Genomic DNA, 18,588 nt, shown 5'->3' with positions numbered 1-18,588 from the left:
TAAAAGAATAAATAATGCTCTTGTATAGGACATATTCATTAGTAAAATTTACTACCAGACTGAGATAGATTTTTGCATAATTTCCTGTGCACAAGATATAACTCCACGTCTTTTCAGTGATCTAGCAATTTGGTGTATTGAGACACCATGGTAGAAAACCACTTGGCTATAGTATATGCATACAAAGGAACAGAAAGGAGAGCATTTTCTTTAGCACATAATATCCCATATGGGAAGGTGAAGTATGTAACAGGAAAGCACCTGTGTTGATAACCTCTTGTGGCTTACTGTTTTAGATTTTTTTGGTCATCTGAATTCTTCACCTCTGTCTGTCTCTCTCTCTGTCTCTATCTGTTTCTCTCTTGCTTTTTCTCTCTCTTTCCCCCTCCCTCCTTCCCTCCTTCTCACTCTCTCCCTCTTTGTCTTCTCTCTCCTAGCTCTCTCAGCTGTTTCCTGCTACAAGAATGCTGAAATTCTATATCAGGCTCATCATCTGAATATTCTACTTGCTACATATTAACATTATTTTATCTACTCATGCAAGATTTTTATATTTGAAAATTGTGCCCCACTTGACTCTCTAGCTTCACCTACACTAAGGAAACAGGAGAGAGTGTACCTGCCCACAAAAGTAGAGTGGTTTGGGGAATCTTTTATTTCCAATGACCATTTCAGGGATGTCATTCTCTTACAGTAAGGATGTTGATATGAAAGATATTTGTAAACAACAATATATACATGATCGCATGACCCACATTTCCCCCAAATGACATTCAGCCTGAGACCACCAGACTCACAATAATACCAAGAAACTTTCTCATTCAGTGTCTTTCATCAGTATCATTGGAACCTCAGCCTAGAGCAAATGAATAAACCTGTATATCCTCTATTGTGATACACTTGGCTTATATTATTGGGTATTTAATCACATTGGCTTTGCTTTGGTTTTTGAACATACTAATCCTTTCCTGCCTCAGCCTTCAAATACCTTCTGTTTTCTTAGAAAATGGGCTTCAAGGTATCACTAGAAAGTCTCACTTTTCTTGATTGGCCATGACAATCCACTGCTTCAACCTCATAGAGTGGTCATAATTTGCCCTGACAATACAAGCAATTTCCACTTGTCATAACCTGGTTTGACATCAGGTATAAATCAGTGTCAACCCTTTCTGGAATTAGCAAGTCAACACTTTCTTCTCCTCCAGAATCCTCTATTTCTGTGCCATGGCAGAGAATGTTTCACCCACTCTTAACATGTTACAGAAATGTAGTCTTAAACTGTGCTCTCAGTTCTTTAAACTGACCAGTGAAAGTTTTAATCTTCTAGCTTCATCTTTAGGATCCTGGTGAAAATTTCCTTTAAGAATCAGTTCAGTTCAATTCAGTCGCTCAGTTGTGTCTAACTCTTTGCGACCCCATGGATTGCAGCACGCCAGGCCTCCCTGTCCATCACCAGCTCCCGGAGTTCACTCAAACTCACATCCATCAAGTCAGTGATGCCACCCAGCCATCTCATAAATATAAATAAAGAATAAATAAAATTTCCTTTAAGAATAGGAAATTTTCACCAGGATTTAACAATAGTCTAGAATAGATCTTTGCCACTGAAAATGTAGTTTGTGGAGCAGTGGGATAGGCATCATCTGAGAACTTTTTAGAAATGCAGATTCTCAGGCTCTGCCTCAATCCTGCCAAATCAGAGTATGTATCTTAATGTGAATCTCAAGTAATAAGAGATACATTGATGTCTGAGAAGCCTTCATAGATGATTAAAGCAGTTTTTCCTACTTTCTCCCTGGTAAAGGACACCAAATTAGCTTTTTCATCACTGGCCACCCTCTCTTGCCTCAGTGGTTATGCATAACTGAGTTTCTTGGTGTCTTAAAGGGCTTCCCTGGTGGCTCAGATGGTAAAGAATCTGCCTGCAATGAGAGAGACCTGAGTTTGATCCCTGGATGAGAAAGATCCCCTGGAGAAGGAAATGGCTACCCACTCCAGTATTCTTGCCTGGAGAATTCCATGGACAGAGGAGCCTAGCAGGCTACAGTCCATGGAGTCTCAAAGAGTTGGATACAACTGAGCAATTAACACATAAAGGTCTTAGTTCTATGCACAGCTGTAAGCCCTCTGTGATGCCTGCCTCATAGGCTTCTCAGTCACATACATAAACTTGCCTGAATGTACAATAGATCTTTTATGACCCCTTGTGTTGCAGTTTACTATATAAATTATACTTAAAAAGAGAAATCATAGTACCACCAATAATACCTGCCTTAAATTTCCATTATATTTTTCTCTTTTTGAACCATTTGAATTTGTTATATTAACTGTGCTTCCCGAACAACAGCAACAACTGTGTTTCCTAAACAACTCAGTGAAGGGGACAGAACTGGTATTGTTGTTCATTTGCTAATCCAGTCCGACTCTATGTGACCCCATGGACTGCAGCACTCCAGTCTTCTCTGTCCTTCACTATCTCCCAGAGTTGGCTCAGATCCATGTCCATTGAGTCAGTCATACTACCTAGCCACATCATCCCTGCTGCCCTCTTCTCTTTTTGCCTTCTATCTTTCCCAGCATCAGGGTTTTCTCAGTGAGTTGGCTTTTTGCATCAGGTGGCCAAAGTATTGGAACTTCAGCTTCAGCAACAGTCCTTCCAATAAATATGTTGGAGCCCAAAGAAAATAAAATCTGCCACTGCTTCCACTTTTCTCCTTCTATTTGCCCTGAAGTGGTATTATTATACCTCTTTTGCTGATGAAGAATTGATGTTACTGAATCCAAGTTTATACTACTTATCACATGTCAAGCTGATACATTGAGGGACAAGGTGTTGGGCCAAGAAATAGCAAATTTATTCAGACAAGATGGTGGAGTAGTGTCCCAAAGAACCATCTTACCGAAGTTACAATTTAAGCTTCTTCTATACTAAAGGAGTGGAGAAGGCAATGGCTCCCCACTCCAGTACTCTTGCCTGGACAATCCATGGATGGAGGAGCCTGGTGGGCTGCAGTCCATGGGGTCACTGAGAGTTGGACGCAACTGGTGACTTCACTTTCACTTTTCACTTTCATGCATTGGAGAAGGAAATGGCAACCCACTCCAGTGTTCTTGCCTGGAGAATCCCAGGGACGGGGGAGCCTGGTGGGCTGCCATCTGTGGGGTCGCACAGAGTCGGACACGACTGAAGTGACTTAGCAGCAGCAGCAGCATACTAAAAGAGGGGGAGTGTCTGGTTTTTGCAAACTTCTTAGTGCAGGAATCCTTTGTTCTTGAAGCTGTCCAGGTAGGTCTAGTCAAAATGTTCCTATAAACCTCCAATAAGACAATTGTTATTGTCTGTTCTGCAACATTTTATCTCTGTGAATGGAAAAGTGTTATACCCTTAAGAATGGGCTATCATGTATATTTCAGGCTATAGGCAGCATTCTTTAACAAAGGTGTAAAGCCAGCATGACTAAGCACAGGAAAAGATCCAATATGGAGTCAGGTTTGCTCTCTGTTACACTGAAGCTCATAATGATAAATGTAGTTCCCAGAGAGCACACTTGGCATATCTTTTGACTTCATTCCTTCTGTTACTGCACAAACTAAATCAAGTAAAAATGAACATAGGGCAAGTGAGAATGCAATCACGACAAAATGTGGCTGCTTTTTTGAAGATTTGTGAAGTCATTAGGAGAAGTTTAATATTAGCTTCATGGTCCCAAAGACATGTCTTCACAACTTGAAGGCTTTTAATGCTAAAATCTTTTATTAAACAGAAAAAATTAACTGGGAAAAATATTTCAAATGAGAGATGCTGCTAGAAAACAGCTGAAAGCAATATCACCAACATTTTGACTGGCTTTGTTAGGTTAAAGCAGTTGCTATATACTTTTATTTGAAAATGTTAAAGGAATGCTAACTTTGTGTTTGCATGTCTTCAGTTTTTGAATTCGAATGAATTTTATTCAAATAGTATTGGTTTGGAATGAAATATTTTATGACAACTTTCAAATAAATCCTCAGGTGTAGTCCTAAGACTGCTATATTCTTCAGTGATAAGGCAAACTGTTGACTGGAAAGCAAGACATTCTTTCAAATTCTTCCCCAGAATAAGCATAAAATGAATTGGTTTTATTTTTTTTAATTTAGCCTGCTTTCTCAAGGGGATATTGATTTGGCACCTTTGGAAAGGACTAAACATCCTTTCTTAGGATTTCTTCAGAACACTTTGTTCACTTTTTGTGTCAAATGTAATAAACTTCCTCCCATCCATGGGGAGGGGTGCCTGACTGCTGGGGAGCACCCAGAGATTTTACTGGCTGTGAAAAAATAGGAACCAAAAAGCAAATTGGGTACTGGCTCAGCTAGTAGGTTTTTCACTGAGATTTCTCTGCTCTGGATTAGGTTATGTTAGGTGTGTGTGCTCAGTCATCTGACTCTTTGTGACCCTATGGACTGTAACCTGCCAGACTCCTCTGTCCATGGGATTTTCCAGGCAAGAATACTGGAGTGAGTTGCTCTATCCTCCTCCAGGGTATCTTCCCAACCCAGGGATCGAACCTGTGTCTCTTGCATCTCCTACACTGGCAGACAGAGTCTTTACCACTGCGCCACCTGGGAAGCCCACTGATGCAACCACATACAGTTATTCCGTTCCTAGGCCAGACCTCGCTGCCTGCATCACCAACAAACCTGACCCTTGTATTTCCAGTTGCCTCAGTCCTTTCTGGGTCCTTTCCCTTGGCTCTCCCAGTAGCCTATCAGTTCAGTTCAGTTCAGTTGCTCAGTCGTGTCTGACTCTTTGTGACCCCATGAATCGCAACACTCCAGGCCTCTCTGTCCACCACCAACTCCTGGAGTTCACTCAGACTCAAGTCCATCGAGTCAGTGATGCCATCCAGCCATCTCATCCTCTGTCGTCCCCTTCTCCTCCTGCCCCCAATCCCTCCCAGCATCAGAGTCTTTTCCAATGAGTCAACTCTTCACATGAGGTGGCCAAAGTACTGGAGTTTCAGTTGTAGCATCATTCCTTCCAAAGAAATCCCAGGGCTGATCTCCTTCAGAATGGACTGATTGAATCTCCTTGCAGTCCAAGGGACTCTCAAGAGTCTTCTCCAACACCACAGTTCAAAAGCATCAATTCTTCGGCGCTCAGCCTTCTTCACAGTCCAACTCTCACATCCATACATGACCACTGGAAAAACCATAGCCTACTGTGGTCCTCAAATTCTCCAGGACAAATGAAGCTTTTTCTTTTCATAGTATTTGTAACACTCATTTCTTTTCCCCTTCCATATCCCCTTCTTTCTTTTTTGCTCCTCTTCCTCTTCTCCTCCTTTTCCCTTCCTCTTTTTGCCAATCCTCTACTTCTTTCAGTTTCTCTATAGTTAATTTCTTATTTTGCACGAATACCAGTCTTTTCTAGTGAAATCATAGAAGTCTTCAGAATGTTATGTGACAATCTTAAACAACACTGCAGAAATTTATCTGTACCCACTCCAGTATTCTTGCCTGGAGAATCCCAGGGACAGAGGAGCCTGGTGGGCTGCCATCTATGGGGTCGCACAGAGTCGGACACGACTGAAGCGACTTAGCAGCAGCAGCAGCAGCAGCATAGTTATTTCAATGACATCCTAAGCTTGGACACTGTGTCTGAAACACTGTGTGTATATAACCTGAACCAGCCCATTTCTGGATGAGGTGCTTAGCACCCAATAATAGGCCAATTGCCCCAGCTCTGTTCATGACAGGACTCTTGTACCCTCTCATCTTTTTGCTATATCTGCTCCATATTTTTTATCTGCAGTTGTTCAGTTGATTAAGTTTTATAACTTTTCTCCCTATCTTGGACATTAGACTCACCATATTGGGTCTGTTAATAGACTCAGTTTCTGTGATTTGGGGTTATTTGTGATTTTTTTCCTTCTGTATATAGCATAATTAAGTGATGACCCCTGTGACCCAACCCTGGAACTGCTTGATGGGGTTGGTTTTCCATCTCTCTTATCCCAACCTTTAAGAAGTGCTTAATTGGCAGACCCAAGCCTTAAACTCCCTTTTCAGAATTAAATAGAGCCAAAAATTAATGTTCAATAAATCCTTGCCTGACTGTTGCAATGAAGGGAAGGATTACCCCAGATATAATGAGTCTGAATTTTCTTACAAATTCTTTACTTCTGTCTCACTGTTAAATATTTATGAAAACTTATTGAAACTTATATAAGTGAAGGCAGCAACAAAGACACAGTTTACTTTCTCCAATAGGTGTTCCTTAAATCATGTGTAAGCATAAGGCCTGTACATGAACTCTTATTAAATATCTTAGGGAGCATTTAAGGAAAACTAAGAATAAACCTTTACAAGTGAAAAAAAAAGTCCCTGTTTTCTGTATCAGTTAGAACAGACTGGTTTATGCTATGGTAACTCCCCAGTCATAACAAACATATTTATTCCTCAAACATTTGTCCAAAGTGCATTGGTCAGGAAGCCCTGGAAAGCTGATGGGAGCGTCATCTTCACACATGCTTCTAAGATCATTCTAATGGCAGAGAGAGAACTCAGGAGCATCTCACACCAGCAGTTATTAATATGAGTTCTGGCTTGGAAATGTTGGACCCATGTCCAGACCTCCTCTCATTGTCCTACCCAACCAAAAATGGCTAAGATAGTCTTCTGTATGGGTGGAAGGAAAGGCGAATGGGCAACACTAGTGACTGTCACAGTCTTCCCTTTTGATTATTAAATTTGTGTCCCTGTCTCCTTCTTCCCCAGGTAAAATACATTCTTTCTCTCTAATGCCTGAGAGAGACAACTCCAATTCTGTTCAGTCATAATAACATCAAGCGCAAAGTCCAGAATCTCTGGTAATCTTGTATCAGAAATGAAGCAAGACATTTGCATCAGATCTAGATATGGTTCCTGATGATCCAGAGACATGTAAGTTAAAAAAACAAATCATCAGCCTCCTCATTCACCCACCTCCCTACACCCAATGCTGCTGCTACTGCTGCTGCTAAGTCACTTCAGTCATGTCCAACTCTGTATGACCCCAGAGACAGCAGCCCACCAGGCTCCCCCGTCCCTGGGATTCTCCAGGCAAGAACACTGGAGTGGTTGTCATTTCCTTCTTCAACGCATGAAAGTGAAAGTGAGGTCGCTCAGTCGCCTATACCCAATAGATGGTGGTAAAAAAGGGCTTGAATAATTTCAACAAATATTCTTATTAAAGGATACCAATGGAAGGCATACCCATCACTGGTATATCAGAATCCTTGCTGGGTGGATATTATCAAGGTCTCCTCTCGTGGAGCAAGAAGGGCTCCTTGACTCATTATTTCCATGGTCTTTGACTCTATCCTCTGGGAGAGTCTCCCTTTCTATGATTTTCCTTGGCTACATTTGAAGTGGGTGTCAGGGAATATACCTCCCCCTTGGGGGTTAGGCAGACTTCTTACCTTACATCTGATCCAATAATGGTTGAAACTTCAGGGTTATTTTAAGTCATAAACTATCACATTTTCTTTTAGTTCAGGCTGATTCTTTTGGCAATATAACTCACTCAGAAACTTCACTGGATTTCTGTCTCTTTGATTTCAGTCAGCTTCATGTACCAAAAATGCATGACAGTTCCTTTCTAGATAAATACTCTTATTTGTTCAGTGTCTTTTGGAGAAGGAAATGGCAACACACTCCAGTATTCTTGCCTGGGTAATTCCATGGACAGAGGAGCCTGCCAAGCTACAGTCCATGGGGTCACAGAGAGTCAAACATGACTGGGCACGCATGCACATTCTGTGTCTGTTCTTCCTCACTCCCATGTCTCCTTTTGTTTCTCTCTTGCCCTTACTCTCTCGATTTTAACGTGGGTATCTTGTGTCTATCAGATGTCCAGAACCACACTTTTCATCTGTTTTCCCTATGCGATTTTGTAATTTTAAAGAATTTTCTAGGTCCCAGTGTGTGTATAATAATGGTCCCCAAAAGATGTCCACGCTTTAATCCCTAGACTTGTGAATATGATATATAGTGTTGTAAAGGGGAATTAACGTTGAAGATGAATTACATTTGTGAATCAGCTGATTTTAAAACAAGGAGAGAATCCTAAATCATTCAAGTGGGTCCAACATAATCACAAAAGTCCTTAAAAGCAGAAGTGAGAGGCAGAAGTCAATGTAGAAGTTAGAATGATGCAATATGAGAAAGCTTTGGCCATTCCTGACTTTGGAAATGAAAGGAGGCCAGGAACCAAGAAATGTGGGCAGCCTAGAAGCTAGAAAGGCAAGAAAATGGATTACCTCCTAGAGCCTCTAGAAAAACCTGGATTTCAGCCCAGTTAAGACTATCAGAACTTTAATAGTAAATATACATTCTTTAAAGCCAACAAGTTTGTGATTATGTGTTACAGAAACAACAGGAAACTAATACACATCTTGAGTTTGTTCAGAGCTTTCAACACTAGCTTTTAACAGTTACTATATCCTTAATTTAGTATTAGCTGTAAGGCTGAGTTTTAATCAGCCTTTGTTGCTAAAAAAAAAAATTTTCTCAATTAAATATGTTAATGTTTAAGTGTGAGAAGTGGTCATTTCTTCTAACACTACATGCCCCTGAATTTGTGAATTTTCTTTTTATTATGACTTGTAAACCAACTAGTTCTTTCCTCTGCTTCTCTGCACTAAAATACTTTGTCATATGGAACCAATATCAGTCAATATGTTACTAATACTTTGTTTTCCAACCTGCTCTCCTAGTTCTCCAAGCTTATTAGATGTATAGTATGCCTTCCAACGGAGAAGGCAGTGGCACCCCACTCCAGTACTCTTGCCTGGAAAATCCCATGGATGGAGGAGCCTGGTGGGCTGCAGTCCATGGGGTCATGAAGAGTCGGACACGACTGAGCGATTTCACTTTTACTTTTCACTTTCATGCATTGGAGAAGGAAATGGCAACCCACTCCAGTGTTCTTGCCTGGAGAATCCCAGGGATGGGGGAGCCTGGTGGGCTGCCATCTATGGGGTCACACAGAGTTGGACACGGCTGAAGCAACTTAGCAGCAGCAGCAGCAGCAGCAGCATGCCTTCCGAATTAGAGCACATGACATTTTACCAAATACTCTGTTGCCCCACAACATGGGTCACCATCCTTCCAGTACCATAGACAGTACCCTCACCACAGTGTCCAATCAATGCTACATTTTTGTTATAGCAGAAATTGACTTCTCTGTACCAATTTCCTTTGGTTAGGATCTGTATCCAATCTACTTAAGATGGGAGAGATTATGCTATGTAACAAACAATCCTAAAATCTTAAATCATTTAAGGAAGACAATTCGTTTCTTATTCACATTGCATCTATACTGGCAGGTCTGCTCTGCCTCATTTTAACTCCAGAATCTAAGTTAGTAGAGTAACCACATGCTGGAACATTGCCAGGCTCAAAGGCATAGAGAAAGGATGTATGACTAACCACATACTGGCCCTTAGACTTTCACTGATAGGTGACACACACATGTTCAGCTGCATTACCTTGGACAAAGCAAATAGCACAACTGCATCAAGGCAGCAGAGAAGCACATTCATATGATATGTCTGTAAAGAGAGCAGGAACTATTTGATGAGCAGCAAAAATGACCCTTTAACTGATTTTTGTAAATTGAGGTTTATTATAATAGGCTACAGTGCATTCAGAAGTGGGTACCATACTCTAGGAAAAGACAAGTCTGAAGAAGTATTTCTTATTCATATTTTCAGTGGAGTTGTAAATGATAGACACTTGTAGTCATAACTAGATGTTTATTCTGACTTCATATTTTGTAAGCTTATTAGTTTGCAAATACATTTTAGAATATAAGAAATAATTTTTTTTAAAAAAGACTGACATAATACCCCAACTCAACACCTAGGTATATATCCAGAAAGAAATCCAAAATGCCAGTGGTGTAAAATTGTGTAACCCAATGTTATTTATAATGAAAAATTTCCAGCATCCCACACACCTCTAAAGTACAGTACATTCATGCACTGTAATATTGTGTGGCAGTTATATAAATATTAAATATTAAACTGTAAAAATGGAAATTGAAAATTAAAACTACTTTTGGTGGGCAAAATTCTAATGATGTGCCTCCAAGACTCCCATCACCTGGTATTTAATTAAACACTAATTTAAGTATGCTGTGAGGCAACTTTGAGGCTGGAGTTAGTAGTCCTAATCAGGTGATCTTTAATCAGGGAGATGATCCTGGTGCAGATGGACTCAATGCAACCATGTAATCAGAGGAGAAGGAAAGAAGAGTCAGAGAGAAGCAGTAGAAGGGAACGTCAGAGTAACTCTGAGCATGAGAAAGACACAAATCACCATTTCTGGCTTTGAAAAATGGAGGAAGGTGACTGCAAGTCAAAGAAATCAGGTAAGTTCTAGAAGCTGAGAATAGCCCCTTGCTCTGTTAGCAGGGAAGTTGGGACCTCAGCTCTATGACTTCAGGGAACTGAATTCTGTCAGCAGCCTGAACAAGTTTGGAAGTAGCAATACTTTGATTTTAGCCCAGGGAGACCGTGTCAGACTTCCGATACATGGAGACCGTGAGATAAATTTATGTTGTTTTAAGCTGTTAAAGAGGTTGTAATGTGTTATAGCAGCAATATAAAACTAATACACCACGAAATGGAGGCACAGCAAAATAGGCTGATTCAAAGGGCTGATACAGTTATGTGAATGAGGATTAAATGTGGCTTTGAACTTCCCGACAGTCAAAGCAGAAAGGAAAATGGTGGATGACAATTTTATTTATGAGAGCACGAAACATCTCTGTGACAACTGCCTTAACAGGGACCTGTGTGCGGCAACCTTATAGGCCATCCCAAGTCCAATCTGTATTTACTGCATAGAAAGGTCGTTCAACAGTCAAACTGAATTATGTCACTCTCTTGCTTAATACCCTTCAGTAGCTCTCCCTCACAGGGTGAGTTTCAAGCCCCTCAACATGACACAAAGGCTCCATCAAATCCTACTCTTATTTCTACTTCCAAATTCACCTCCTGCCATTACACAGAAGCACAATCTACCAGATACTTGCAGGTCTCTCAACCCAACACCCTGTTTACAGTCTTTGCATTTACACACAGTCTTTCCTAGGCCTAGAATGGCTTTTCCTTCTTTTCCTCCTGAGGAATGCTTCATATACTGCTGCTGCTGCTGCTGCTGCTGAGTCGCTTCAGTCGTGTCCGACCCTGTGCGACCCCATAGACAGCAGCCCACCAGGCTCCCCTGTCCCTGGGATTCTCCAGGCAAGAACACTGGAGTGGGTTGCCATTTCCTTCTCCAATGAATGAAAGTGAAAAGTGAAAGTGAAGTCGCTCAGTCGTGTCCGACTCTTCGTGACCCCATGGACTGCAGCTCACCAGGCTCCTCCGTCCATGGGATTTCCCAGGCAAGAGTGCTGGAGTGGGGTGCCATTGCCTTCTCCAGCTTCATATACTATGGTCCAGCTAATGTGTGTTCTTTTTGATGAAGCCTCCCTTACTCACTCCATTACCTGTATGAAGAGTAAGTCACTTCTCTCTCTGTCCTCCTGTATCGCCCCATCCCTTGTTCAATAGCAGTACATAGCTATTGTGACAAAATTGATAGCTTAGATATCAGTCACTCCTAGATCACGGCTATGACATCAAACCCCTAAATAAGAAAGAGTTAGAAATCAAAAGCTTTACCAAACAAAACAAAAACACTCCTTACAAAATGTTTTTTGGAGTGAAATTATATTTAATATTTTTAGTTAAGGAACTCTCAGGTGAAAAAATAGAAAGGAAAATATGAATATGGAAAAGGTGAATTTAGTTGAGCCAGTTTTTAAACTGGCAAAGTGTAATTTAGATACATTTCTAAATTGTCCCATAATTCTTGTGTGAGTTACACCTGATGTAGGAAAAGCTCAAATCATCCTCTCGGGTGACCTCAGGTTACTGCCTTGCGGCTCAGTCAGAAACGCAGAGTCCGTGGGATGGGAGGCAGGAGGAGAGGTAGTTGAGAGCACAGGTGCTGGCTGCTTTCTCTGTTGGCTTGATATAGCCGAGTTACCCTGGGCTGGTGATTTAATATCTGCAAATTTCATGTTTCTTCACTGGAAAAATAAGCAAATCTGGCTGTTGAGAGAATCTAATTATATCATTCATGTAGGACGCTCAGCACAGTTCTTGACACAGAAAGTTCAATCTCTGTTAACATTAACATTCTAATCACACGTGGCATAATTCATCAGGAAATGTAAGATGACCCTACTTTCTGAATAGTTACTGAAAAGAGACAATGTGTAACTAGCCCAGGGGCTTTGGGACCCAATGCTCAATGTGTAATGAAGTCTTACCTAGGCCATGTTACTTCCGTAATCAACCTTTAGTTGCTTTCCCTTTAAAAGAGAGTTATCATCTGCATTGCCTCTCCCCCTAAAGCATGTGAAAGTGCTTTGGAAAGGGTTAAGCAAGTGTCTGTGGAATCTCCCGCTACTAATATGCCCCCACCATTACTATTGCTAGTATCCTTTTTTATTTTTTTTTTAATTACTGGCACTATTTCCCATTCTATGAAAGGAAGTCACACCGTGATCTCAGGAAACATCCACTTAATATCTCCATAGTATGTGATCTAGTACAATAGGTATCAGGGCTTTAGGAAGGACATGAGATAGAAACTCTGGTCTCAAGCAAAAAGACTGATCTGCTAAGTAATATCAGTGACTGGTTTGAGAAAAGGAAGTGGCTGGACTTGGGGAGACCAGTCTGGAGGATTTTGCAATAGCACAGGTAGGAAGTAATGAGGGTCTACCGTAGGATAAGGACAAAGGAAAAGGACAGGAGACTCGGCTCAGTGTCTAAGCCTGGGGTTTGGCTGGTGAGAGATTTGCTTACACTGATAGCCATCCTTGCTGCTGGAACTTCATGTATCCCCACCCAGTGACTTCCTGTCACCTCTAGGTCCTAGGGCAGAGATGATGATAATGATGATCATCATAATGACACCAACTAACATTTATGGGAGAGCCTACATGTGCCAAGCACAAGTATAGTTTATTAAACTATAAACTACAGTGTAAAGTTTATTAAACTATAAACTACAGTTGGTAGCTTATTCTCAGAGCAATCTGACAAAATTGATGCCATCATTACCTCTATATTTCAGATAAATGGAGGCAGAAAAATATAAAATCATTTACCCAAAAATACACTCTAGTATAAGTAGTATGTACTAGATTCAAAATCCAGGCTGGCTCCAGAGTCTGTGCTCCTAACCACTGTTCCCGTGGTGATATGAATAATAATGGTATTAAGAGCACATATTGTGGGCTTCCTCTATCCTGCCCTGTGCTTAAGGCCATACGTGAACTCCCTTTTTGATTAATCAAGTAATGGCAGCTTGATCACACAAGCTTTTTCAGCAAGGCCTCCAATTTTAAAGCATTAAACCAGGTCGATGTTCCTGACTGCAGCTGTGATTCCTTAAAGTGTATGGTCCACATCCAGGGCATGGAGCATTCAGGGGTGGAAATGGGTCTTGCAGAAAAGAATTTCTAGTCTCTGAAGGTGTTCCTGCTGCTGGAAGCCTTTCAGATCTCATTCATTTACTGCATCCAGAAGGAAGCCTGCCAATACCTTGACCCAGTATTGTGACATTCTTAAAACAAGGGATATACACTAATGTCTATGCAGAGAGGCTTCCAGGATACCAGTTGACTAATGTGAAAACCTTAAGCACATTAAGTAACTTAACCATTACTATTAGTAATGTCCTTTCATAGGCATTTCTTTTAATTCTTTTAATTCCCTTTATTATACATTACGCAATTGATTTTTTGTCCCTGGATTTGGACTACTTCATTCTCTTGGGCAGGTTAATTTCTGAGGACCCTAGTTTTCTCATGTATAAAATTAGGATAATAGTCATTCTGGGGTTTAAATGAGATAGTCCATGGAATACAGAACTTAGTAGTGTTTGACCCATTTAGTAAGTATCCAATAAATTTTAGCTGTTAAATCATCTTTTTCAACTCCATTCCATGTAAAGGTATCTGGAGCATTCTGGCATAGCTAAAATTTGTAAGTATGAAGGTTTTCGCAAAGAGCTGCCTTATATTTAAAAAAGTAGAAAGATGTGATTCTTGTTCCCATCTGATTTCATGCACCTTTTGGTTAAGAATAGTGTAGGGAACTTCCCTGATGGTTCAGTGGCTGCGACTTCACCTTCCAATGCAGGGAGTGTGGATTTGATCCCTGGTTGGGAAGCTAAGATCCTACATGCCTAGCTGCAACCCCCCCCCCAAAAAAAACATAAACAACAGAAGCAATACTGTAGCAAATTCAGTAAAGAATTTAAAATGGTCCGCATCAAAAAATAAAAAAGAATGTAGGAATATGGACTGGTAGGAAATAAGCTAGCCTTCTGAAACAAAATCTGAAATGCTGGAGAATAATGCTGCATATTTCCATCCAAAGGGCTCGAAGAGGAGCTTAGACATATTAAATCATTTCAATTTTTCCCATTTCCATAATTAACACTTCCATTTTACTTTTAGAGGAGAAAGGAGATTGAATCTCAAGTGGCTAGGGACTTGGGGCAGGAGGAAAGTGTGGAGAGTGAGTTACAGAAGATTGAACAGACCTTCAACCTACATAGTCTTTGTTAGAATGTCAGTGTAAAAAAAAAAAAAAAAAAAAAATCCAGGGCAAGAGAACAGAATCAAACTCAAAGAATTTAAAATGCAGCAGATTTAGGAGCAATATCTGCAATATCTCATCAACATCAACACGGAAATAACTAAGGAGTGGAAGTTGGAGTTAGGGTGTGAGAATCTTTGAACATCGGCTCTTCAAGTAGGCAAAAGTGCTTTTTTTTTTTTTTTTTTTTTTTTTTTTTTAAGCAAAATGAGAGGGTAAGCCATGATACCTGGTGATGCATCACCCTTTGGAGCCAAGCTGCCTCTGAGGGGACTCTCCTGAATGTCCTGACTGAGGAGAATTCACTGGGAGAGGGATTGATCCTGCTGTGCTCCTTCAAACCCTCTCATTTCCACTGTGAACGGGCGGTCAGGGTGCAAATACAGTTGTCACCTCAAATTTTCATGGTCTGTTGTCTAATCTGCTTCTTCTAACCTGTCTTGCACTCAGCTCCTGAACAATTTCCATTCTTTTCAGGTATTGTCTACATTATTCTCATACATACTTAGGACTTTTCTTTGTCTTTGGACCTATGACTACTTTTGGCCTCAGACAAGGACCTCCTCTGTTCACACATGACCTTGTCCACTCTGCTCCCCAGAGGACCCAATAAATTGGTATAAATAACTGGTTAATACACCCAAAGTGTTCTTTTTGGCCCTACAAGATTGAGGACAGGTGAAAAAATATTATTAATCTGTTTCAGCCAAAAAGTGCTTGGAGACTGTTAGGAAGGTCATCAAGAAATGTATGCCATTAGACTGCTTCTCTTTACTCATCTGTTCCAGATGAATTACCCCTCTCTTATCCAGGTGCAATTACTTCAGCTCATCTTGAGTCCATACGGTTGGTCATTTGCATATTTGAATTACACTAATAAAAAATATTCAAATGAACAAGCCCAAGAAAGTAAAGATTTTCTAAACTAGGCTAAGAAGTATTTTGAAAAATAAATACAAATTATTTCTAATACAGAATATACTCAGCCTAGAATAATATTTAGCTTCCCAGAGGGAACAGAGTTTGATTAAAGAAAAATATGCTTTTATGAATCCAAAAGGAACACAAGTTAAATTTGGTAAATGCAGACATTCTGATGAAAGAGGAGCAAAGAAAACAGAAATTGCGTGAGAAAATAGCCCCAGATATTAACATATGAAGGAATAAAAAAAGAGGCTCCTCTGCTTCCAACTTTTCTTCAAGTTTTAGAGTTAAGAGCAAAAAGAAAATCCTTAGCTCACTTATATGACTTGATTAACTTTTCAAAATGTAAAACAAAGAAAATCCTTGAGTGTAGAGAAAGTATGCAGAAATGGAAAATGTTTCCACGCAGCATTTTCTATTTTAAAAAGAAAATCTCTTAGAGTTGAAGAGAAGTGCATAAGCATGGATCAATAGCTCTGATATTTACCTTTTCTTGTGGAAAAGATTACACCAACCTACAATATCCGATTAGTTGTCTACATAGCACCCTCTAGGGTTGCCACTGCTGCACATAACCCCTGTAGGAGTGACTTTTAAGGGGAGAAGAGGAAAAAATCACCATGCACTCCAAGAGATAGCCACAGCCTTATTCTCTTGAAAACAGGATGCAAAGATTACACAGTAGCAGAAGTGTCCCTTGATTTCACCCCAGTGTAAGAAATGTAGAAATTGAGCTAAAAAATTAGATTGCTTAATAAAACAATTGGTAAACACAAACCAATGGGGATAGATACAAAGAAGAATGGACTGTGACAACCCTAGAAGACTGTTTAATATAATGTCAAAAAGCTACCAATATAAAAGACTCCAATTTACTCCTGTCTCCAGATGCTGGAAAAGCTTTTGACAGTTAATTGGAAGCTTTTATTTTTGACACTGAAAAGCACGGGCTCACCACAAGAATTCATTTCATGGGTAGAAACATTATCTGATCATCCAAAGGCCAAAATTAAGGCTAATGTGTATAATTGGAGACCGTTTCTTTTCTTTTTCTTTTTTTTTTTGTGACAAGGAAGCAGCCATAGGTCATCCACATTTTCCTCAATTATTTGGCTCATCAATAGGAGCTCTATCAGGCAACATGAAGAAATAAAAATTGGGTACTTAAGGCCCACATTTTTTTATTGTGAGTAGATAATGTGGCTCAATTCTGGGTTGCGTGTAGACTTGTGAAATCCACTTCTGGGGAGTCAAGTGAGAGGCCAAATCCCCTCTTCTAGTGGAGGGGTCTATTTGCTTTAGCTCAAGAGGTGTTTTCCTCTTAGGAGCAAGTTCTTCATTGCTAAATAAAGTTGTGTGTTACAGATGGTTACTTCTTTGTCCTTGGAAGCAGTAGCATATCCAAATTTCAGCCTATTTGTTCTTGACCAATTTTTTCCCAGAGTAATCTCTGCGATAGAATAGCAAAACTCCCAATAATAGACAATAATTGTTATTTATTCTAATTTTCTCTTCTTGTAATCAAATGTATACAGAACTCAGATTACCCAAGATAAAAGGTAAATGAGAACTATAGGGTCTTATATAGAAACAAAAAATACATATTTTGAACAAATCATAAAGTATAGTAGAAAATTGCTTTAACACTAGTTGCACCTAAGAAAATAGTAAAAGATGTGGTTTATTGTGCAGTCTTATCCTTTTTTAAAACAGCTTTATTGAACTATAATTCATATTTTCTTGCAATTTTCTCCTTTATAGTATACAATCATTTTTTTGGTATACTCAGAGATATGGAACTATCACTACAATCATTCTGAGAATAGTTTATCTCAAAGAGAAATCCCACATTCATAAGCAGTCCTCTCTATTCCCAACTCTGAAAACCTTAGGCAATTATTTATCCACTTTCTGTTTCTATAGATTTGCCTATTCTGGGCATTTCATATAAATGGAATCATACTATATGTGACTTTTCATATTGGCTTCCTTAACTTGTATGTTTTCTGGATTCTTCCACATAGTGGCATAAATCAGCACTGAATTCTTTTTTATGGATGAATGACACTATATGGTATGGATATACCACATTCTGTTTATCCATTCTTCAGTTAATAGACATTTGGGATATTTCTGTCTTTTGGTCATTATGAATAATGTTATGAACATTCATGTACAAGTTTTTACATAAACATATCTCCTTTTCTCTTGGGTTTGTTCCTGAGAGTGGAAACCCTAGATCATATGGTAACTATATTTAAACTTTTTGGAGACTGCCAGACTGTTTTTCCAAAGATGCTGTACCATGTTATATTCCTTCCAGCAGTGTATACAGATTACAATTTTTCAGATCCTCACAAACACTTGTTACTATCTGTCATTCTGATTATAGTCATTCTAGTAGATAAGAAGTAGTATCTCATTGTGGTTTTTATTTGTATTAATATCATGAATAATGAAGTTAAGTATATTTTCAGTTGCTTATTGATCATGTGCCTATCTTTTTGAAAAATGTCTATTTTGACCTTTGCCTATTTTAAAATTTGGTTGTTTCCTTACTATTAAGAGATCTTTATATTCCAGATACAAATCCCTTATCGTATACAGGATTTGCAGATATTTTCCCTGGTCTGTGGGTATTAGGTTGTATTTTCACCTCTTGCACAGTGTTCTTTGACCTAAGAAAATTTTTAATTTTGACTAAGTGCAATTTACCCGTATTTGTTTGCACATTTATTTGTATGTTTGCACATTGCTTAATCCAACATTTTATCTCTCCCGCCCATCTCAGTGTGGTCCTTTTATCCTTGTGAAAAGCAGTTCATCTAGTTTTCAGGTCTTTTTCAGAGGAAAATAATCCATATGTAGCTGTAGGTCTGGTGTGTCTGTGGGAGGAGGTGAGTTCAGAATCTTCCTACATGGCTATCTTCTCCTTTTTATTCTCAACTTTGTTTGTTTCTTCAAGATTGTT

The 18,588-nt window shown here is 39.6% G+C and overlaps 1 long non-coding RNA gene across 4 annotated transcripts in view; it reads left to right on the top strand.

The window, feature by feature from the left end:
- The window catches only part of LOC147366721 (uncharacterized), a 326,426-nt gene that overhangs the window by 83,756 nt on the left and 224,082 nt on the right, over positions 1 to 18,588 (top strand). For 3 of the 4 annotated variants that reach the window (XR_015169040.1, XR_015169039.1, XR_015169038.1), the window contains exons 3-4: positions 6,760 to 6,924; positions 10,218 to 10,396. This is a non-coding gene — a long non-coding RNA (uncharacterized LOC147366721). Of the gene's footprint in view, positions 1 to 6,759; positions 6,925 to 10,217; positions 10,397 to 11,155; positions 11,743 to 18,588 lie in introns of those variants that run through there. The other variant, XR_015169041.1, reaches the window with a different exon arrangement.

This window comes from Bos grunniens, chromosome 8, assembly GCF_055505025.1.
Source record: "Bos grunniens cultivar Pamir isolate PY7600 chromosome 8, Bosgru_T2T1.0, whole genome shotgun sequence".
NCBI classification, from domain to species: Eukaryota; Metazoa; Chordata; class Mammalia; order Artiodactyla; family Bovidae; genus Bos; species Bos grunniens.
Note: the sequence above shows the minus strand (reverse complement) of the source record. Positions and strands in the feature narration are given on the sequence as shown.